The 22,846-nt window shown below is 47.1% G+C and overlaps 1 long non-coding RNA gene across 1 annotated transcript; it reads right to left on the bottom strand.

The window, feature by feature from the left end:
- Positions 1–11,635: 11,635 nt before the first annotated feature.
- LOC121034797 (uncharacterized) lies at positions 11,636–19,860 on the bottom strand. Its single transcript, XR_005792620.1, has 2 exons — positions 18,816–19,860; positions 11,636–12,151 (listed from the first exon to the last, which is right to left on the bottom strand). It is a non-coding gene; the product is annotated as an uncharacterized LOC121034797 (long non-coding RNA).
- Between the last annotated feature and the right edge of the window lie 2,986 nt (positions 19,861–22,846).

Below are 22,846 nucleotides of genomic sequence, written 5' to 3'. Positions count from 1 at the left end.
TCCACACTTAGCGGGGAGCCTTACACGGGGCTTGATTCCACAACACTGGGATCATGATCTGAGCAGAAGAGTCAGATACTCAACTGACTGAGCCACCCAGGTACCCCATGAAGACCTCTTACTAACTACTGTCCTTTAAAGGCATAGGCTCAAAGAGTATTCTTGGAGAACATTAATAAAGAAACATAAATATAAATGGAAGGTCTTTTATCATTCAGTTCTACTAGTCCTGGGATAGGAGGTATTATCTCTATCTTAGAACTCAGGGAGCTGAAGCTTAGCTAGCATAGCAAGCCTGATATTCCAATCTCTGCTTTGTAACAGAATTATGTGGGAATTCTAAACAATCATGGACCCCAAGCCTGCCTGGTGACCCATGGCATGATCTTTCATGTGTTCTGTTGTTTCGCTGGCCAACCTCTACCAGTCCCTTGCAGTCACTGAGGCTCAGGTTTTACTCCCCTACCTTCCAGTTATTAATGTCATGAATAGAGAAGATAAAGAAGATAAGTGGAAAAATTAATGGCATTACTACTCTTATCTCTATTTGCTTTTTGCAGTTGTATGAGTTTGGCATTTCATAAACTCAAACATAAGAGAGTTGCATGCCATTACCTTGTTTCATTACTCTATCAGCATGTAGAATGAATGGTGCCTGGCATGTAATAGATGCTTAATACATATTTGGAAGGAGTGGGCAAATGACTAAGGACACCAGTATGGGAGAATCAGGTGTCTCAGCAGGTTCTCACTTTGATTGAACTCAGTCCTCTTGTGAGTGTGCCCCAGACCAGCCCACCCCAAGAAAGCTATTCCTCCCTAATAGTGGCCCCAGCTGCTGACTGTTGCTAATGGTCTCAGCTAATGAATGAAGAGGTGATCTGTTAAAGGTGAGATGATCTGAAAACTTCAGGACTTGGGAACAGTAGTAACCATTGTCTTGTTCTGCCATTTAGGAAGTAGTTTTTAGAACGGCAAGGGGCTTTCAAGTTTGTCCAGGTAACAAAGCTATTCTGACTTTCTTTACAAAACGCCATGCATCCTGAAATCCCTAAATATATTCTTTTATCTTATCATCTGCCTGTTGGGGTAACAGGATTTTATTTTTTATTTTTTTTTTAAGTGTATTTATTTATTGAGAGAGAGAGGGGGAAAGAGAACAAGCAGGGGAGGGTCAGAGAGAGGCTGACAGAGGATCCAAAGCAGACTCTGTGCTGACAGCCAAGAGCCCAATGTGGGGCTCTAACTCACGAACCATGAGATCATAACTTGAACCGAAGTTGGACATTTAACCGACTGAGCCACCCAGCTGCCCCTGGGATAGCAGATTTTTTTAAATGGCAGGCCCGGGTCAAATCTCCACTTAGAATAGCCAGGGGGCCTTGTAGAATTCACAGAACCACTTTGAACCTTATGCTCATCCTTTTTCCAATGGGCAGTTGGAGGGACAAAAGGAAACAACCAATGGGAAGTGTCTGTATACAGCTGGCTGTTACGAATATGAGTTCTGGAGCATATTTGAGAAGCCCTACCTGACCTTCTCCAGCTCCTCCAAAGCACTGACCCTTCAAGTCTCCTGGCGCTCACTCCCTTCCCCATGAAACTGTGGTTAAAGAAACTTGAGGCTGGAAGCCTAGAAACCACTGCTGACATACCTACTTTTTTTTTTTTTTATTAAAAAAAAATTTTTTTTAACGTTTATTTATTTTTGAGACAGAGAGCAACACAGCATGAACAAGGGAGGGTCAGAGAGAGAGGGAGACACAGAATCTGAAACGGGCTCCAGGCTCTGAGCTGTCAGCACAGAGCCCTACACAGGTCTCGAACTCACAGACCGTGAAATCATGACCTGAGCTGAAGTCGGGCACTTAACCAACTGAGCCACCCAGGCGCCCCTGACATACCTACTTTGTAAGGGCGGGAACCTGGTTAGGTTACATAACCTGGCTGAGCCTCAGTTGCATCATCTGTAAAATGGGGAAGACAATAGGGCTTGTTAACAGTAAGACTGTTAATAAGAATTAAGTGGGTAATGCATAGTAAAGTGTCTAACATAGTGTCTGCCTCAGAGTAAGCATTCCATAAATGTTGCCTATTTTTATCAGTATAATTGTGAACTGGATCAAATTTCTTGGGTGTTAGGGAAAGGAATGCAGGCTGATGTTCAGTCACTAATACTGATAACGCCATCTCTTAGAAGAGCCTGTCAGAGTGAAGCTTATCAGGCTCCTGATGTTTGATGGTTTTTGGCTCTGGCTCATGCGCCCATTTGCTCCATGCCCTTCGGGTCTAAGACACCCCCTCCCCCACCTTTAGGCCTTAGCCTTCCCCTCTCCTCTCTGGTCGTTTGAAGGAACGCGTCTAGGTCTCCAACGGCACTGAATGTGCCCTTTGCTACAAGTTTGAGGAGCTCATCAGAAAGGTCACTTTTCTTCTATCCTATTTTAATTCCTTGCCCTGAAAGCAAAAGAGAGTCCAGATTAATTTTACTCACCATGGCTGTGCGTTGTGACTCTCAAGGGCCAAGTCTGGTACCTTGAGACAAGACTCCATGAGGTCAAAACCTCTTACAAATTGACTGACAAAACTTGGAATATGGATGGTACAGAAGACAAAAGTATCAGTGTAAATAGATGAAGCCAGTCTCTGAAGTTCAATGGAGCTGAATGTACTTAATATGTGCTGATGTACTTAGGGGTAAAAAGCCATCAAGCATGTAACTCGCATGTAACTCACTCTGAAACAGAGTGCAACCTTTTTTTTTTTTTTTAACATTTATTCATTTTTGAGAGTGAGAGAGACAGAGCATGAGCAGGGGAAGGGCAGAGAGAGAGAGAGAGAGACATAGAATCTGAAGCAGGCTCCAGGCTCCAAGCTGTCAGCACAGGGCCCGACGCGGGGCTTGAACTCACAGACGGCGAGATCATGACCTGAGCTGAAGTTGGACACTTAACCAACTGAGCCACCCAGGCGCCCCAAAACAGAGTAAAATTTTAACAGTAGGTGAATCTGGGTAAAGGGTATGTAAGGTGATTAATTTATACTTTTTTTTCTGTAAGTTGGAAATTATTTCCAAATAAAGATTTAAAAATAAAAACCTAGGGAGGCCCGTGGGTGGCTCAGTGGGTTAAGCATCCGACTTCGGCTCAGGTCATGATCTCATGGTTCATGAGTTTGAGCCCTGTGTCTGGCTCTGTGCTGACAGCTCAGAGCCTGGAGCCTGTTTCAGATTCTGTATCTCCTTTCTGCCCTTTCCCTGCTCATGCTATCTCAAACATAAATAAACATTAAAAAAAATTAAAAAACAAACAAGCAAAAAACCTAGGGGCTCCTGGGTGGTTCAGTCCGTTAAGCGTCTGACTCTTGGTTTCCCCTCAGGTCATGATCTCGTGGTTTGTGGGTTTGAGCCCTGCATCGGGCTCTATGCTGACAGCGGGGAGCCTGCTTGAGATTCTCTGTCTCTGTCTGTCTCTCTGTCTCTCTGCCCCTCCCCTGCTCAAGTTCTCTCTCTTTCAAAATGAATAAACTTGAAAAAAAATTTTTTTAATGTTTTTATTTTTGAAAAAGAGAGAGAGAGAGACAGTGTGAGTGGGGGAGGGGCAGAGAGAGAGGGAGACACAGAATCGGAAGCAGGCTCCAGGCTCCGAGCTGTCAGCACAGAGCCCAACACGGGGCTCAAACTCAACACACGGCCAGATCATGACCTGAGCCGAAGTTGGACGCTGAACCGGCTGAGCCACCCAGGCGCCCCAACTTAAAAAATTAAAACTAAAAACCTAATAAAGAACAAGAAACCCATGACTGTTTTGTTAATCCCTACCTGCTAACATGAGTGCTATAAAGCAGATAGATAAAGTTCTAGAGTAAAGGTTTCCAAGCAAATCCTCCATTATAAATTCCTGAGTTTCCAGGAGTATGCAAATCCTTTTCAAGCCAGTCACCCAATGGGTTTTGATGCAGCGTCTTCTGTTTCTGCTGCTAATAGTCGCCAGGTATGGTTGAAATAGCCTCTAGAGGCTCACACACTAAATGGCTTGCTCAAGGTCACGCAGTCAGCATGTGGTAGACCCTGGCTTTGGGTCTGGAGCCGTCCATCTTCAAACCCCGTGCTGTTTTTCCCCTCCCCGACCATGTGCCAACATGGGCCCCGCCCTGTGGGAATTTACTAAGATTCCAGGGGACAGTACACACTTACATAAAAAAGAGACCAGATCTTGCATATAAATCATATATGGGGTTGTAGAAACAGCTGTAAAAATAATGGCATCGCCACAGAAGGATTAAAATGGAGCGCATTTCGGTCACAGAACAGGCTTTGTGAGATTTTAGCAGGAACTCTGCAGACCGTATCTACAATTAAAAGGAAACCCGTAGATGTTTTATAAGCGATGTGTTTCAAAACCATATACACAGGAGGAAAGAAATATGTTACATCTGCTACTACACTTGCCATCTTACATCTCATCTTCCAAACGGTGGGGGACATTGTCATTGTTTTGCCTGATCCTTCATTTCCAGCCAACTTGCTGGGCATTTGCAGATGATCCCTACCAGTGTTGGCCAACAATTGGTTCCAAGTTCCCCTTTACTGGGTATCCAGACCTCCCCTGGACAAACGATAAACGGGCCCTCCTAATCCTGTTTGGCCATCCAGCTGAAGTGAGGGTAGAGCTGATTTCTAGAGACTGTGACAGAAATGACACTGCCCATTCAGTTCCCCTCACCAGAAGCTTTTAAACAGCATCATCTGCATTTCATAAGACTAAATCTCTGACACAAAAGCAAATAAAATGTCTTCTAAGGAACTTTTTTTTTTTTTTTTTGTTTGATTTTTTTTTTTTTTTTTTTTAAGTAGGTTTTACACCGAACGCAGAGTCCAATGCAGGGCCTGGACTTAGGACCCTGAGATCAAGAACTGAACTGAGATCAAGAGTTGGGTGCTTAACCGAATGAGCCACCCAGGTGCCCCTCTAAGGAAGTTCTTCTGGGCAAATTCTCTAAGCCTCAGTTTCCCCTCTGCATAAGCTGTGGCTAATATGAAGATGGCCGATTTCCTGCAAAGACTCAGTGAGGTAATGTATGTGACAGAAGCCACACCGGAATAATAATAACCTTTTTCTCGAGCACTTACTCCGTGCCAGGTACTGTGCAGAGCATCTGACACACCACGTTAGGGAGATACTACAGAAAAGCATGGCTGAATGTGGCTTCTAGAGTTAGCCTGGCTCTCAATACTGGATCTGTCACTTACTAGCTATGATCTGGAACAAAGAATTTAACCCACCTCTACCTTGGTTTCCTGTTTGTAAAATGGGGATAGTAACAGTACTTCCTGAGCAGCATGCTGGGATAACCCATGTAAAGTACTTAGTACAGCGACAGGTGCTTTATAGGAGTATGGGAGTTATTTGCTACTGTTAGCTCATTTGATTACCCCAGCAACCCCTGGAGATCAGGATTGTTACTACTTTCAGTCTCAGATGAGACAGCCAACGGTCGTGGAGACAACGTCTCTGCCCAGAGTGTCACGGCAGGTCCCCCACAGAACCCCAACCCGACCTCAACACTGGCCAGCTCCAAATTCCCTGCATGTTCTCGACCACCTCAGCTGCCCCTGGCTTTGCAGAACGCCGGGGGTCATTATTACATTCCGCGTACCCCTGCGGGATCCGGCACCGCCATGCTTCTTTGGATGAGCAGCCTGAACTAGTAATGAGCATCTTCCTGAAAACAAGATGCGGGTGATGACTCCAGCTCAGAGCACCAATGTCCTTCCTATTCTCATTGCTCCCCAACAGGTGAAAACGTTAAGGCACTCTCCGCATTGTATACCCAAACTTGTATTTATATTGGAAGCCTGTACGTGCGTTTACATATAGCCAGGTGTGCACGGGGCCATATGTAGAGTGTATGGGTATTTGTAAATTATATACATCAGCTACTGTAGTAATACAGCATGTGCATTATAAAATGCATAGACATTATTAAAGAATGGCATGATAGTAAGCAGAAATTGGGAGTTCAATTCTTTTGTCCAGCCCCACAGGGGGTCAGGCCAACCTCCAGAATCGCTGCTCCAAAGTGGTAAGGTACCGTGTGGCAGGCAGGAGAGCCAGCACTCGGATCACCCGAGGGGCTCATTACGGATGTCTGTGACCACCACCCCCAATCGGGATCTCTGTAGAGGGACCGGGAGTGAGCATCTAAAAGATGATCCCAGGTGATTCTGAAGTTTAGGATGTTTGAGTAGATTTCCAAGGCCTTAGATCTAAAACGTGCATATGAATCCCAGCCCACGTATCTTCTTGAAACCTCAGTTTGTTCATCTGTGAATGAGAACAATCCTCATTCTCAAGGGAGACGAAGTAAAGATGCCTAACAGTGCCTGCACTGATTTTCAAACCTTAAAAAATGTGGTCTCTGGTAAGGAATACATTTTGCGTCACAACTGGTACACACACGTACGCAAATTTGTGTCTTGCTTGTGTGTTAAGTGCAACAGAGACCAGGGAACCATACTCTCACCCTTGCTACAGGCAGCATCTCTGGAGAGTTTCTGATGGAGTTGATTCTGATTTCATTTAAGAAACAATACCGGTAGGGGCACCTGGATGACTCAGTCAGTTGAGCGTCAGACTCTTGATTTCAGCTCAGGTCATGATCTCAGGATTGTGGGCTAGACCCCCGTGCTGAGCGTGAAGCCTGCTTGGGATCCTCCCTCTCTCTCTCTCTCTCCCTCCACCCCTCTTCTCCACTCACGCCTGCTCTCTCTAAAATAAAAAATTTAAAAATTTAAAAAAAGAAATAGAGGTAGAGCTCCTGGATGGCTGTTCTGGTTGAGAGTTGCCCTTCGTAAAGTTCTGCGTGCACGATTTCAGCATAGCCTGGATGTTCACAACAATCCTGGGAGGTGAGAAGTAGGTTGGTACCGAGGAAGCTGGAGAAGAAGGGACTAACAGATTTGGGTCTAGGGGCTTCCCTTCAACCCACGTGACTCTACACTGTCCTGTGTCACCTCAGCCTAGCCTCCCAGATGGTCCCCACAAGACTTTTTGGACACTGAGGCTGAGGTCACTCTCACTTTTGAGGGTCCTGGTTTATTTTGAAAGATGAAGAAGTGCCAAAAGAGGAGGAGAACTATCATCTTTAACAAACCAATGCCCTGGACATACAAACACATCAACAGCAATGACTGCGTATATACCCCTATTTGGAGATTATATTAGAAGCCTAAGTTTGAGACCATTCATGATGTGGGACCCTATTCAAATAACCTTCCCATGCCTCTCCCCCTTGACAGGGGAGAGGTCCCCATCGCCAAACTCATTTTTCATGAATCTCCTTTGATGGAGGTTGGTGGTGACCTTGCTGGGACAGGTTCCCTGCAGGGTGGGGATGGGAGCCAGCCATTAGTGAGCCAAGGAATGAGAGGAACCAAAGTCATGGACAAAGTGAGCAAAAGTACTTTCCCAAGGCTCAGCTCTAACAGGCAGGAGTGAACCAGGATGGTAACTGAAGCACGGGCTTCTTGAAGGAGTGTTGATACGAGATGAGAGATATTGAGCTCATGGAAAAATGACAGGAGGATCTATCTAATGGCCAGGTTGAACTTGAAGACAGAAAAGGAGAAATTACAGTGGGGAAAGACGGGGAAATATGCAGATGCAGACTGGGAGGAATCAGCCTTTTGTGAAAAGTTACCTCCAGGGGCACCTGGGTGGCTCAGTTAGTTGAGTGTCCGACTTCGGCTCAGGTCATGATCTCACCGTCTGTGAGTTCGAGCCCAACCTTGGGCTCTGTGCTGACAGCTCAGAGCCTGGAGCCTACTTCGGATTCTGTGTCTCCCTGTCTCTGTCCCTCCTCTGCTGGCTTTCTGTCTCTCTGTCAAAATAAATAAACATTAAAAAAAAATTAAAAAAATAAATAAAAAGGTACCTCTTTCCCCTCCAGAATCAAACGCGATAGGTAACCCGCATCACCATGCAACCAAACAACAGATGAAGGAAAGTGTCTCCTCATAGGATTTTCCAAACGACATATGCAAATAAGATGCTGGAATTAGAATATCACCATCTTGCAAACCCCTGTTGGATTAATGGATGTAGACATTGAGCATCAATTGCTGCTCACATCAAAAAAGAAGTGAAAACAAGACATTCTGTGTCCCCTGATGAAAGAATGTGGTGGCCGCTATAAGATTGCCGAAGGGATCACTTCTGTATCTGACGAAGACTTTGGGTCCAGCTACCACTTTGCAAGGAATACAGGGGGTGGAGGGAAATGTTGAGCTTCGCCAAGAACATGCAACCAGCAAAATTCAAACTGTGAGAAACCACTGGTCAGTCTCTAGAGTTCTTCAAAATATAAAGTGTGTGGAAAGGAAAAGGATGAAGGGGAAACCCACAGAGGGAAAGAGATGCAAAAGATACATTCATTTTTTAAAAACAAAAATTCTTATAATGTTTAAAAAAAATTTTAATGTTTATTGATTTTTGGACAGACAGAGCATGCGCAGGGGAGGAACAGAGAGAGAGAGGAAGACACAGAAACTGAAGTAGGCTCCGGGCTCAGCTCAGAGCTCACACAGACGCTTAAATATGCCTAATTAGATGATAAATTCAAGGAAGTAGTAATTTTTAGGGAGGGTCGGGGCTGTGACTAGGAAAAGGCACGTAGAGAGCTTTTGCGGGGGGGAAACCAGAGTTCTGTTTCTTGACTGGTGGAGTTTTAAAAATATGTGTGTCTTATTTGAGCCTTGAAAAAATTGAAATACAATTTCTAAGGCCTCAGGTGCTAACAATACAGATAACAAAAGGATTGTGTTAATAAAGAGAGGCCAGTGTCTGGGATTTGCCTGACAATAACACAGAAGAGAGGTCAGAGGATGAAGGTACGGAAGGGCCATGACTGGCCGCGGGGTGGTGATTCTTGGGGTCACTTGATGGGTCCATGGGTGTCCATTATTACACCATTCTGTCTGCCTCTGTGAATGTTTCAAACTCTCTAAAATTAAAATTAGAATGAAAAAAAAAAAGAGATGTGTGTCTTATAATAGTTCACTAAGCTACACGATGTATTTGTGTCGTTTTCTGTACCTGAGCTTTATTTTACAAGGTTAAAAATATCCAAGGCAGCGTCCTCCAGTTTTACATGCCTGTGGCTTTCAGCTCTGGCACCCAATGCAACACTTAAGGCGTCAATGACTGTGGTTCTTCAAAACCCTCCCAGTTCAGCAGCTGTCTTCCTTCTCCCGGCACCACCAAGAGCGAGAACTTGTAGCTCGACACAAGAGAAATAACAGAGGATTTGGCATTAGAGAGACCTGGACCAAAGCCTCCTGTCTACACGTGTCACTTGCTGCCTTCTACCTAATAGCTGCACAGTGTTGTGTAAGGTCCCTGATCCCAGGGAGCTTCAATTTCCTCATGTATCAAATAGGAATAATGCATTGTCGTGAGGATTAGGTAAGTGTGTGCAATGGTATACCATAGATGTTCAAGTGATACTATTACTATAATTATTTTTATGAGTCAAAGAACAGGCTGACCAGGTTCTGGGACCTGGAAAGCGTGTGAGTCCACCACCATGTTGGGGAGTCATTCTGATTGTTCCCATAGCTGCCCTAAGCCCACTGGTCTTTTCTCTTCCTGACTTCTGCTTTCTCATGAGGACAGGCCCAAGCAGGGAGGAATGGAGTCATACCTTTGAGGGCTGGGAGCACGTGACGCTCTTTGGGGTGTCTTTCCCGAGGATGTTATATAAGGAATCGATGAGTCACCCTTTCAGTAACAAAGCCAATGTCAAAAAAAAAAAAAAAAAAAAAAAAAACACCTTCATTGACTATTCCTTTCCCATTGGGGGTTCTACTCTTGGGAGGTATGGGCTTGTCCGCAGGAAGCCACCTAGTCCCCCATCTTCCGCCAACACTGCTGAGGCCACCAGGACCTGTCTGACACTCCACCTCTTCGAAGATAAATCTAGGTAACATCTTTCTCCTCCAGGGGACATTTGGAAGTTTCTGGAGACTTTTGGTTGTCAAAGCTGGGAAGATGCTACTGGCATCTACTGGGTAGAGACTAGGCAGGGATGCTGCTGAACATTCTGCATCATGCAAGACAGATCCTCACAGCAAAGAACTATCAGGCCCCAAATGTCCATAATGCCACGGTTGAGACACCCTCATCTAGAGGGAAGTGGGCAAAGAGGATTGTGGCCTGCAACCTCCAGGTCCTGCCCCAGGCACGCCAGCCTGTGCCCAGTTTACAGACGGAACACTCAAGGCCGTGAGAGGTTCTATGGCTTGCCCAAAGTCACCGAGCTGTCGGAGATATGGTTTCCTGAGGCTCATTCTCTGTTAGAGATCACATCCTCAAGATTTCCTGATAATTGAGATTTATGGCACCTCTTTCAAATATGACCTTTCAAGGACACCCTGAACCACAAGAAGGAAGTGGTGGTTTCCCCCGACCTTAAGAGTTGCTCGTAGAACAAACTCACTCGTTTCCCTGACTCTGAGATGGTCCAGCCCAGCGCCCAAGCGAGGCACACGAGCCCTTTCAGGCTCGGGTCCCTTTCGTTGCTGTAGCTTCGGCCACACCTCTCTCGGCTCACGCTTCTCTCCCAGGGCTTCCTCCACGCCCCACGGCCTTACAGCCACGTCTTTGTTCACTGTTTGCCAAATTGGTACCCATTCCTCCTGAGGATACCAGGTTATTTTAGGGAGATAAAAAAATGACTGCTTTTCACTTGAATACTTAGGTATTTGTTTTCCTGTGTATCAGGAGAAAAGAAACTAGCAAGCAGCCCCATGATATAGATCCGAAGCAGGCTCTGTGCTTACACCAGAGAGCTGGACACAGGGCTCAAACCCACAAACCATGAGATCGTGACCTGAGCCGAAGTCAGACACTTAACTGACCGAGCCACCCAGGCGGCCCTGAAGTGTCTCTTTACACTTTCCCCTGCCTGTCCTCCTTCCTGTGTCCCCCGCTTGCCTCCCTGCCTCCTCACCCAGTGCACCCCTCACCCAGGTCCGGCCTATTCAGGCTGGAAAACCCCACAGAGGCTTCCGTTCCTCCAGAAGCTTTTCTGACCCCCATCCCGCTTCTAGCCCAGGCTGGGTCAAATGTTTCCTCTGTGAACTCCGGGAGGCAGGACATACAGCTAAGTTGTGTCTCAAGTAACACTGCCTACCTAGCACAGCCCCCGACTGAGTGGAGCGGGCTCTGGGCAATTGTTGAAGAGCAGAGACAAGGCACTGCTTTTTACTGTGGGGCTCCTGTCCCCAGCTCAGCCGGAAACGAGCTCCTGACCAGAACCTCAGCCACAAGCCGGGGCTTAGGAGCATTTCGACTTCATCTCCGCGATCATCCGAATAAGGACCGAGTACCGTGTGGCCTTGCACCCCAACCACGTGTATACAGCCTGTTGCCGTGTGCCCGAGAGTCTCTGAACTCCAGCCTGGGGGACCTGCTTCGGTTTGCGTTTAGCCAGATCAGTTTTTCCCCCTCTGAGCTTCAGTGTCCCCAGCCCTAAAATGGGATGGGGGAGGAATACCCACCTCCCAAGGTTTCCGTGAGTTTTGATCTGAGTGTGTGGCTGTGGAAGCATTTTGCAAAGCATAAACACTTTTGAATGAATGGAAGGGGTTGTTATTTTTAAGCTCATAAATGAGGACAGCCTGGTGCTCTGGGGTTTTTTCAGTGTGATGCTGTGTAACTAGAATAACCGGATTGCATGTTCGTGCATCTATACATGCATGCGTGCACACACCCTGCTTACAGAATGTGGTTTTGAGGCCTCTCCAAGATCCAGCAAACGCAAGCAGCTCGGAGAAGGCAACTAGGACACGACAGCTCAGAAGGGCGAAGTCTGAGAGGAGACGTAGACGAGCAAAATCCAGAAACAGTTTCTTCCCTTCTGACATTTACCAGCACTTGCTTGAGTAGCTCCTCTAAGACGTGGGGTTAAAGGATGTGTCTCCACCCTTGACAACAGTCTATTTCATCAGGGAGACCCGCGTGTGAAGGAGACCTACCATGCTGAGTGATGACCACTGGGACTCACGACACTTGGGGGACTACAGGAATTCCCAGATGTGGCCCCAGATCCTGGGGAGTCAAGGTCCACTGCAAGAGAGATGAGAAAGAGGCTGTTTTAAGATGAAAGAAATGAGGGGCGCCTGGGTGGCTCAGACGGTTGAGCGTCCCACGTAGCTCGGGTCATGATCTCACGGTTTGTGGGTTTGAGCCCCGCTCTGTGTTGACAGCTCGGAGCCTGGAGTCTGCTTCGGATTCTGTGTCTCCTTCTCTCTCTGCCCCCCACCCCCGTTTGCACTCTGTGTCTCTGTCTCTCAAAAATAAACATTAAGAAAAAATTTAAGATGAAAGAAATGGAATACTACTTTACTAATCATCCTCTACATGATTCCCCAGGAAAATATAATGTCTTTATTTTTCAGAGGCGTTTTTAAATTGTTTGCAAGGAGGAACAGATTGGCATAGAGAGGCACAGTTTCATCCTGAGCCCCCAGGAGGCCTGGGGCTGCGGCGTCTGGTACTTCCCAGCGTTGCCCCAGTGTCGAGCAGACAATGGCACAACAACCGAAGCTGCTGATAAATCCAAGTATGACATCAACGCACAGTGAGGGCCAGCAAACACTGCCTGACCAAGTCCTGTGCAGGGCCTGGGGGCCGGAGAAGAACAGGAGGGTGCACACTGGCTACACCCCAGCAAGTCAGGCGACAAAGGGGGGGAACAGTGCGATGTGATGCCTGATGCCCAGACGGCCTCTGCCTGAGCTGAGGGTGACAGTGAGCCCTGCTCAGAGGATGACATCCATGCCTGTGATGAAATCTGCTCCTTTCCTGCCTGGCATGGCTTCCACGGCCACCGTCTGGGGTCCGGACAAGCCAGGACCTGATGCCACAACTTTGTGGGTCCCTCCAGTTCATACCCTCCCAACTTTGGGCTCCTCTAGACCAAGGACCAGTGCGTTTGCTCCAAATCCCTGGCACAGTGTAGGGACTTGGAGAATGTTTGCTGAATGAATGAAAGATTGGAAGAGCATTGCAGATTTCTAGAAGAACCGTGGCAGAGAACATCATGTGCCCTGAAACCTTGCATTCTCAAAGATTACAAGTGGCTCTGATTTAGAGCTCACTGATTCAACTTATCTGAGCATTTCCATTATGCACCTCTGCCTTTTCTTGTTAAAAACACTAATAGTATTCGGGCACTGGGGCGGTCAGTCGGCTAAGCATCCGATTCTTGATTTCAGCTCAGATCATGATCTCCTGGTTCATGAGTTTGAGCCCCACATTGGGCTCTGCGTTGACAGCACAGAGCCTGCTTAGGATCCTCTCTCTCCCTGCCCCTCCCCTGCTTATACTTGCTCTCTCAAAATAAATAAACATTAAAAAAACACAAACAGTATTAGGAAGATATATATAGTATATATGTCAATTATGAAACATAACTTAAAAATGAACACCTTAAACCACCTCTAGAACTGGCACGTTTCCAGTCCTAATGCGTTCACTGGGGCACAGCCTCTGCTAACTCATCCCCCGGCAGACCCTCGCAGACCATCTCTTAGAGCCACTTTCCTGAACTTTCTGTTGGTTATTCCGTTTACTATTTAATGTCTTCGCTCCAAATGTATACAGAAATTTTGCTTTGTTTTGTTTCACTTGTTTTGAGCTTCATAAGGAGGAATAACACTCAACCAAATCTTAGGCACCTTGCTTCCTTTGTTCATTAGTTCCATGCTATTGCATGTGGCCGTACTTCGTTCATGCTCACCTGTGAATAGCATTCTATTGTATAAATATACCACCACCCATCCATTCATTCACCTGCTGATGGACTGTATGCTTGTTTCTAGCTGTCTGCCATTATTTACAATGCTGCCATGAACACTCTGCATGTATTTTCTAGTGCACACGATTAGGGCTTCGTCTCGGGTATATATCACAAAGCAGATGCTGGGTTGTAAAGTTTCGAAATGTTCAGGAGCTGGTGAAGTATATTCACGGCCGGAAATTCAGAGCTGTCTGAGACCAGGCCCAGGGTACCCTCCAGCCTTGCTCCGACCACCCCGGCCATGCCCACTCTATGCGCCATTCCCAGAATGCTGATGTGCCCTGCACTTCCTCTGCTCTAGGACTTTGACCATGCCCCTAGCACCTTTTGTGCCCCTCCTCCATCTCCTCTCTTCTCTCAAAGTTCAGGTCAAACCCCACCTCCCTGCCTGGCAGCCAGTCTCCTCTGCTGTACTCTTTGCCTGGGTTCAGGGAGGAAACATCCACTGTTAAGCCCCAGCTCTACTTTCTCGTGAATGTTGTGATTTTAGAAAGTTTTCCGTCTCTGAACCTCAGATCCACATCCCTAAAACAGAGGGGAAATGCCATGACTACTGAATGTTTAAGGAGGCAAGGCTAACTTTTTTTTTACGTGCATTCCTCAATTAACACAATGTGGTAGCATGTTGTCCTTAGGATCATACGCTTTGGAATTAGATCATCCTGGGCTTGAGGATTAAGTGAGTCAACAAATATAAAAGACTTAGCACAATGCCTGGCACATAGAAAACGTGCAGTAATTTCTAGCCTGTGGTTAATCCTCACGCCCTCATAAAGGAGTCGCTTATGAAGGAGTCACTGTTTTTATTCCCAATTTACAGAATAAGAAACTGAGGCACACAGAGATTATATAGCTTGCCCGAGGTAAATGGTCAAGTTAGGATTTGAACCTTAACAACAAGTGTAAGCCCCTAATGACTTTCCATAACTATAGTTTGAAGATGAGAGGCTAAAAAGAAAGTATTAAAATCAGAAAGTGTTTTCTCCTTTTCTGCCTATTGAATATTTGGCCAAACTCCTTTGGCTGGTGCTCAAGTCTATATTTTCTGTCTTTAAAAACGAAAGACTTCCAGACAGAAAAACCTGGCTATTTTTGCATCTAGTGCCTTCCTGGTTTAGCCAGGGCAAAAGGATGGCTTTAAACAGTCACAATGGTTCATTCAGGGGGGAACCTCCTTGCTGGAGTCACTGTTGCTTTCTGTCTTTCTCTCACCTAAAAAAAAAAAAAAAAAAAAAAAAAGGAGTTTATGAAGCAATAAGCCAACGCTATAAACATGTTTTCCAATTCACGACCAGCTGTCTGGTGAATCATAAAGCTCCTTGAAATGAGTGTGAATCAGGACTATCCCAACAGTGAAAAGATTAGGAGACTTTAGGGGCGCCTGGCTGGCTCAGTTGATACAGCGTGCAACTCTCGATCTCGAGGTCGTGAGTTCAAGCCCCACATTGGGCATAGAGACTATGTAAAAGAAAAAAAAAAAAAAGATTAAGAGACTTCAGGTTTTAAAGTGGTAAATAATCTGGTAACCAGAAGCCTTCCGACCATTTAGGTCTTTTAAAGATTAAACACTCTGCCCAAGGCTTCCCTGGCCTTTTCATCCAGGTACTCCAAATACTTGTCAAGAGGATTTGGTGTTTGGGGGCTTTCTGACCACAGACAGGTGTAGGGGAGGGGAGGTACAAAGTGCCTCCTCTCAGAATTCTGACCTCCCTGTGCCTCCCTGTAGGGTAAGGCCAGGCTGAGGAAGTACTGGAGAACACAGCTGGGAAGGGGCCCTCAAAGAGCAGACCAAGGATGGAGGAGGCACACCTAGGTTCCACATCCAGCAGAACTTTCTAACAAGCCGGACTGTTCAGTGGTGGAGGGGGAGTGGCAGGGGGCCCCCAGAAGAGGGTCAGCAGTCTGCTGAGAGGACTCAGACGGCCGGGCCAGCAGCCTGCATTCATACTCCACAAGGCCTTGGTCCACGGGGCAGTGAGACCCTGACCCTACAGCTTGACCAAGAAAAGCCTGGGTCCTTTGACCTCAAGCTCAGGTCTCTGTGCCGAACTAAGCTGTGCCTTAGCTCCCAACTTCCAGCTTTCACTCTCTAAGAAGCAAGGATTTTTTGTTTTTGTTTTTTTTTTTGTTTTTAACTGTGATAAAATACACATAACATAAAAGTTACCATCTTGACCAGTTTTAAGTGTACAACTCAGTGGCATTGAGTACATTCACATTATCATGCAGCCATCACCACCACCCGTCTCCAGAACTCCCTGTCTTTTCGTACCGAACTCTACACCCATTAAACACGACCTTCCCATGTCCCCTTCCTCCCAGCCCCTCGTAACCACTCTTCCACTTTCTGTTCCTAGGAGTGTCACTACTCTAGGTGCCTCAGACATGTGAAATCACATAGGCTTTTTCTTTTTTGTGGCTGGCTTCCTTCACTTAGCATGATGCCCACAGGTTCATCGACATGGTACCATATGTCAGAATTCGCTTCCTTCCTAAAGGCTGAATAATATCCCATTGTATAGATAGTCCACATATTGCTTATCCGCTCATCCACTGTTGGGTACTTAGGTTGCTCTCATGTTTGGGCTACCATGAAGAGCGATGCTATGAACATGGGTGCACCGTATCTATTTGAGCCTGGATTTCAATTCTTTGAGGTATATACCCAGAACTGGGATTGCTGGATCATATGGCAAACCTATGTTTCATTCTTTTGAAGGACCACCATACTGTTTTTCATAATGGCCATACCACTTTACATTCTTACTAACAGTGTACAAGTGTTCTAATTTCTTCAGATCCTCATAAACACTTTTGTTTTTGTTTGTTATAGTAGCCATCTTGATGGGTGTGGGGTGGTATCTCACTGTGGTCTTTTTATTTTTTACTTTTTTTTTTTAAAGTTTATTTATTTCTTTTGAGAGGGAGAGAAAGAGCACGAGATGGGGAGTGACAGAGAGAATCCCAAGCAGGCTCTGCGCTGTCAGCACAGAGCCCGATGCAGGGCTCGAAGCCATGAACTGTGAGATCGCGACCTGAGCCGAAATCAAGAGTAGGACACTCAACCGACTGAGCCACCCAGGCGCCCCTCATTGTGGTCTTGAAGACACTAAGTCACCTCTAGGGTCAGTCCAGGCCCTCTACCAATGGGAGATGGGATTAAACATGGAGGGATTTTATTAGGAGGGAAAACCAGGAGGGAGCAGCGTGGGGCTTGGCGGTGGGGGGGGGGGGGGGGGGGGGGGGGGGGGGGGGCCCCGGCCAGTTCGGGTGGGAAGGGGAACAGGGTGCGTCTGTAGAGTCATCTCAAGAGGCAGAACAAGGGTGGCTGCAAGTCTGACCCCAAGTGAGGAAGACAAGGAAGGAAGCTGGGCAGAAGCATCCCAGACCGCCATCCAATCTCAGGAAGGTTCAGCAAGGTTGTTGGGGAGACCTTGAGCCAGTGTCACCTCACGGAGGAGTCTGGCATCTGCCAGGAACAGGGCTGCCTTGGTACGCCTGCTACACTCAGTCAATGGCTGGGAGCAGCCCGTGAGAAGTGCGGCCAGCACAAACACAGTGAAGGATTTCAGAGCAGCTCTGGGTCAGTTACGGTCAATGACTGTCTCCATCGTTGCAAGTCTAAGTTAAATAAGGTCATACTAGAGGAGGGTGGGCCCCTAATCCAACATGACCAGCGTTTTTATAAAGTGGGGGAATTTGGACACAGACTCACTCACAGACAGGGCCAGCGCCGTGTGAAGATGAAGGCAGAGAGGGGAGACGCTTCTTCCAGCCAAAGAATGTCAGAGATTACTAGCAAACCACCAGAAGCGAGGCGGGAGACATGGAACAGATTCTCCCTCAAAGCCCTCAGAAGGAACCAGTCTTGCCGACACCTTGGTCTCAGACTTCTAGACTCCAGAACCATGAGATGGTCAATTTCTGTTGTACAGGACACTTAGTTTGCAGTAATTTGTGTGGCAGGCCCAGCAGATCAATAGAGAAGAAGAGGAAGAAACCCGGTTACAATGGTCATCACATTGGAATTGAATTTTTAAGGAGCTCTACCCTACTGTATGATGACATTAAAGAAAATTATGTTACTAGAAAAAAAATAATTGCTTATCAGGAGATTATTCTGATGTGGCAATACACAAATGTTTTCAAACAGCTGGTACCTTGTAAAAGGAGGCTCTTGTAAACAGGATATTCCTGTTGGCATGGGACTGCATATTTGCTTAAAAAAACAGTGCCCTGTTTCTGCAACAGCGAACCAATGCAAACAAGGAAATATAGCTGGAGAAATTAGAAAATGCATACATCGTAGAAAATCCCCTGGACGTGAATGCAGACAAGACCAGCTGAAGAGTGACAAAAGATACCTGGCAAACACAGAAACTTGCCCTTTGACACGTTTGACATTTTTCTGGAGAAGTCACACTCGGGTATATTGAAAAGAAAAAGCATAGAATGTCAAAGCGGGAAGGGAGCTTAGCGATCATCTCCTCTATCTACAAAATTTTCCTGGTTGAAGGAACTGAAGCCCAGAGAGGGGAAGGGACTTGCCCCAGGTCGCACAGCCGGCAAGTGGCTGCTGGGACTCCTGAACCCGGCTTTTCTGACTCCAGGTGAGGGAGTCCTTCCCTCTCGGCCATCCTTTCCTCTTTCATTCTTCCGCCTCTCCCTCTGTGCCTGTTCCTGAGTTAAATCCATGAGCGAAAAAGATCACTTTCTACCTGGCAGGTGAGCTCTCCTCACTGTTCCCATTGTCCCTGGGTGTTGGCAGGGCCGGTTCAATGCTTTCACCCACTAAACCGGGAGCTTCAGAGAATTATTCCGAGGTATGTCCGTGGACCTGAGGCACAGGGTGACACCCTTGTCTCCCAGTGCCTGATTTATTGCCCCAGTAGAAAAAAACCCAATGCTCAGCAGATTCCTCCCTCCCTGGCGCGCTTCATCCCCGTAAGGACCTACCTTGTTGCAACAGGGACAGGAGGGGATTGGCAGGCAACTACATCACAGTGTCCAGCACTGACAACACAACACGCTCGCAAGACACACAGCCGCGAAGCCCCTGGAGGACCGAGGCAGGCTCCTAAAAAATGCAGACGTGGGGAAAAGTGGAGTGGTAGAAAGAGAAGGGGCTTCACCTTCGGGTTTGAGTCTGGTTCTGCCCTACCCTTAGGCAGGCTTCTGAACTCAGTTTCCACTGTGGCACCTGACCACAGGCTGTCAGGAGGATTTGATGAGACGATGCTCGCCACTCGGCGAGAGCTTGTCCGTGGTGCTGTTTTTACACGAACTGCTGCTTGTCGGGGTTTCTGAGGACTTTCTGCTGCCGGGACCCTGGGTGCCAGTAAGACCAAGGCTCACGGGATCTGACAGGCTCGTTGTAACAGCCTGTAAACTAGTCCCTCTGCCTCCTTTCCCTCCTCCCCACTCCACCTGCCCTCCCAAGTGATCTTGCTGAAGTGCCAACCTCTTCATGTTCTTCCCTCTGCAAGAACCTCCTTTGGCTGCCCTTCACTTCCAGGATCGAGTCCAAACGCGGAGGCTTGGCACACGAGTCCATCATCATTTGCACCTGGCAGCCCCCCATGCCTGAGCCTCACAGATTTGCTCTTCCCTCTCTAAACATCTGTTACTTTTCACCCCTCGAGTCCCTGCGTGGGTTCCCTTGCCTCCTGCCACGCTCTTTCTCCTCTTCTTGATCTAGCTCAGTGGTTCTCAAAGCGTGGTCCCTGGACCACAGTGGCTACACCTCCAGGGGGCTTGTTAGGAATGCCAATTCTTGGGCCTTACCCTTGACCTCCTGAATCAGATATGCTGGGCATGGGGACCAGCATTCTGAGTTTTGACAAGTCAGTCCTCCAGGGAATTTGAACCCATGCTTCAGTTTGGGAACCACTGTTTCTTTGTCTAGTGAAAACGTACTCAACCAAGCTCAGGTATTACCTTTTTTTTTTTTTAAGCTTTTTTTTTTTTTTTAAGTTTATTTATTTTGAGAGAGAGAGAAAATATGAGTGGGGGAGGGGCAGAGAGAATGGGAGAGAGAGAGAGAGAGAGAGAGAGAGAGAGAGAGAGAGAGAGATTGAGAATCCCAAGCAAGCTCCACACTGCCAGCACAGAGCCCAACGTGGGGCTCGAACCCATGAACCATGAAATCATGACCGGAGCCAAAGTCGGGCACTTAACCGACTGAGCCACCCAGGTGCCCCTGTGTTGCCTTTTTATGAGGCCCTTCCCAACTCTGCTGCCCTTTGCAGAGGGAGTGTTTCCTTCTTCAAAGCCCCTCGAAGTGTCCGTAAAACTCTGAATGCACCTCATAGCACTTAGCAAATTCTGTGGTTTTTACTGTCACCTCTTCACATTTTTATTCCCACCATTGGCCAGGAAAGCCTGGAGGCCAGCAACCTCACACTTCAGTCTGTGCCTGCCCCAGCACCCAGCAGAGAACCTGAAACATGTCTGATGAATGTGCAATGAATATTCATGTCCTGAAGACGTGTAGAACTGAGATTTGCCTGTCTTTACAAAGTGCATCAAACTCTGTAACCCTGGACCAAGTTCAGGTGCACGGGCCCACAAGGCCTCTAGGAGAGTTTCTCATGCCTGTCAAACTGTGATTCGTGACTTCTGCCTCTTTGCTTTCCTCACATTCAATTTTGACCCCCACCCCAACCCTCCCCACAAATGGCTAGAAAGTCCTTGAAATCTCATTTCCTTTACTCACGTACTTTTGCATTCCGTTCCTTAACGTACCTGTGCCAGTTTTCTTTTAATTGTATTTTTCAATTTTGGTGAAATACACGTAACATAAAATTTACCATCTTAACCATTTTCGAATGTACAGTCTGGCGGTGTCGAGTATTCTCACTGTATAACAGTTTTAATGGGGAACAAAATAATGATTCGGGTTACTTGAAAGCCAGCAAAACTGGCGATCCAAAAATTTTCCATCACACCCACACTGAGATTTGGAAGTCTCCAAGAGGTAGGCTTGCCCCACTTTGAGAATTGTAGTCCACAGCCAATGTTTGTTGAATGCTTACTAGGTCCCAGACACCACGCTAAGTGCTTTCCAACATATTTTGTTCAATATGTACACCAGCTCTTGGAGGCGGACATTACTATGCTCACCATGTCACAGGAGAAGAAACTAATGCACAGAGAAATAGAATAACTTGCTAAGGAGCTGTGGGACCCTGGGTTCAGATGTCAGACCGCCCAAAGCTTAGGTCCTAGCATTCAAGAGATAGCATTGGTTCCTTTTGCCTTCCGGATCTATTCTCCGTTGGTCGGCCTTTTCATCAGGGCCGGATATGAGCCACACAATCTTCTCGTCCAGCATGCCATGTCACTGTCAGCCAGGTTCAGCCTCTGCTCAGTCTCATGGGATCCCAGTCTCCTTCTTGAACCTGGACCAGGGCTGGACCCCTCCAGCTGCTTTGGCACCTCTGCGGCCTAAGACAATTTGCTTCAGCATTCTCATTTGTAAAATGGGAATAATCCGGGGTCACGATCTCCTACCGCAAAACCCTCCAGGCCAGGTGTCTGAGAATTCGGACACTTAAGAATTAGTGTTTTAAGTTTTACGAATTTAACACTGAGAATGTTTCAGATTTCAGAAAGGTAACAAGCACCCATACTGTGTGTAACATAACACCCCACTGGAGTCTGAGAGGACACCCCCCAAAACTGAACACATGGCTATTTTTGCAGCCAAAGTATAAATATTCACACTGAGTGAGGTGAAGCCTCCTGTTATTTCAAATTAACTTTTACCGTCAAATATGTTACAAAAGTGTTTTCATTCTGGGCGGGCTCTCTGGAATTTGGAATTAAGATTCTGGATTTGTACTTGACTCAGAGGGTTACCTTGAAGACTAAATACACTCAGAGTACATGCAGACGCTCTTGAATGCATGCTCTGGCCCCGCTGAGGAACCAAGGCACTGAACTTGAGGCAGCCCCTGTCCTCCTCCCCTCTGTCCAAACCCTAAAGTCTCTGCAGGCCCCTTCCAAACTGTCTTCTTTGACTTTCCCGTTCGTGACCCCGTGTGTTCTTCTCAGCACAAGACTTGCTTTCTTTTCATCTTGCTAACCGGAGCCTCTCCAGATATGTACAGTCATTGGGTCTCATCTTCTACCTTGGAAATGTCCAATTGTAAGCTCCTCTGTGAGCTGGCCTTTGTCTATTTATTAGAGCCGTTTGAAGGAAGCTACTCCTAGAGTCGAGTGCGTCCTCACAAAAGCACGGTTACACGTAATCCAAGTCTTTCTGGAAGTATGAGAAGGACCACTGCCCAACAGGAAAGCCTACCCCAAACAGCCCTCTCTGGCTGAGGGAGGGTACCCCAGAGGTAATGAAGCAGTCTTCTAGGGATCAGCCAAGTCCAGGTCCCTCTAAGGCCTAGCACTTCTCAGTAGTCAGGGAGTTCCCCTACCATGTTTCAGGAATGCCACTGGAGTGCACAGAAATGCAGAGAGGGCAGAAGCAAGGCTTTCATTGTGTACCTACGTCAGCTTGGAGAGTGCTGTTGTTGCCATTATGACGATATTGCACCATGGAATGGGAAAGGCTCTTCCTTGATCTAAGCCATTATTATGTGGGTCCTATTCTGGCCACAGACACCACGTGGGTAGTCAGGCCTCTGCTGTTATTTCAGCCTCGGGGGTGAAAACATCCGAACAGTGGAATCTTTTTTGTTCCTGGCTCCAGCTCGGAATGCACAGACTTTGGATTCACCGTTGTTTGTCTCCACCTATCACCACACCAAACATACGGGCCTCCTGACGCACATCTACTCTCCTTCCTAAGGCTGGCCTGTTCTCAGTGGCATCCTAGCCACCATCTTGGCAGAGGCCCAAGACCTAGAAAATTAACCAACCCAGACAACCACTGCGGGCACAGTCCGGCTAGGTTACGGGTGAGACTGGCGGAAGGAACATCGTGGTGGAAAGTGGGGTCTCAGCTGGGCTAACCAGTGTGGGGCCCAGG

Source organism: Herpailurus yagouaroundi, unplaced genomic scaffold (assembly GCF_014898765.1).
Source record: "Herpailurus yagouaroundi ecotype Mexico unplaced genomic scaffold, PumYag 160, whole genome shotgun sequence".
Lineage (NCBI taxonomy): Eukaryota > Metazoa > Chordata > Mammalia > Carnivora > Felidae > Herpailurus > Herpailurus yagouaroundi.
The sequence above is the reverse complement of the archived record's forward strand: the minus strand, read 5'-3'. Positions and strand labels throughout refer to the sequence as shown.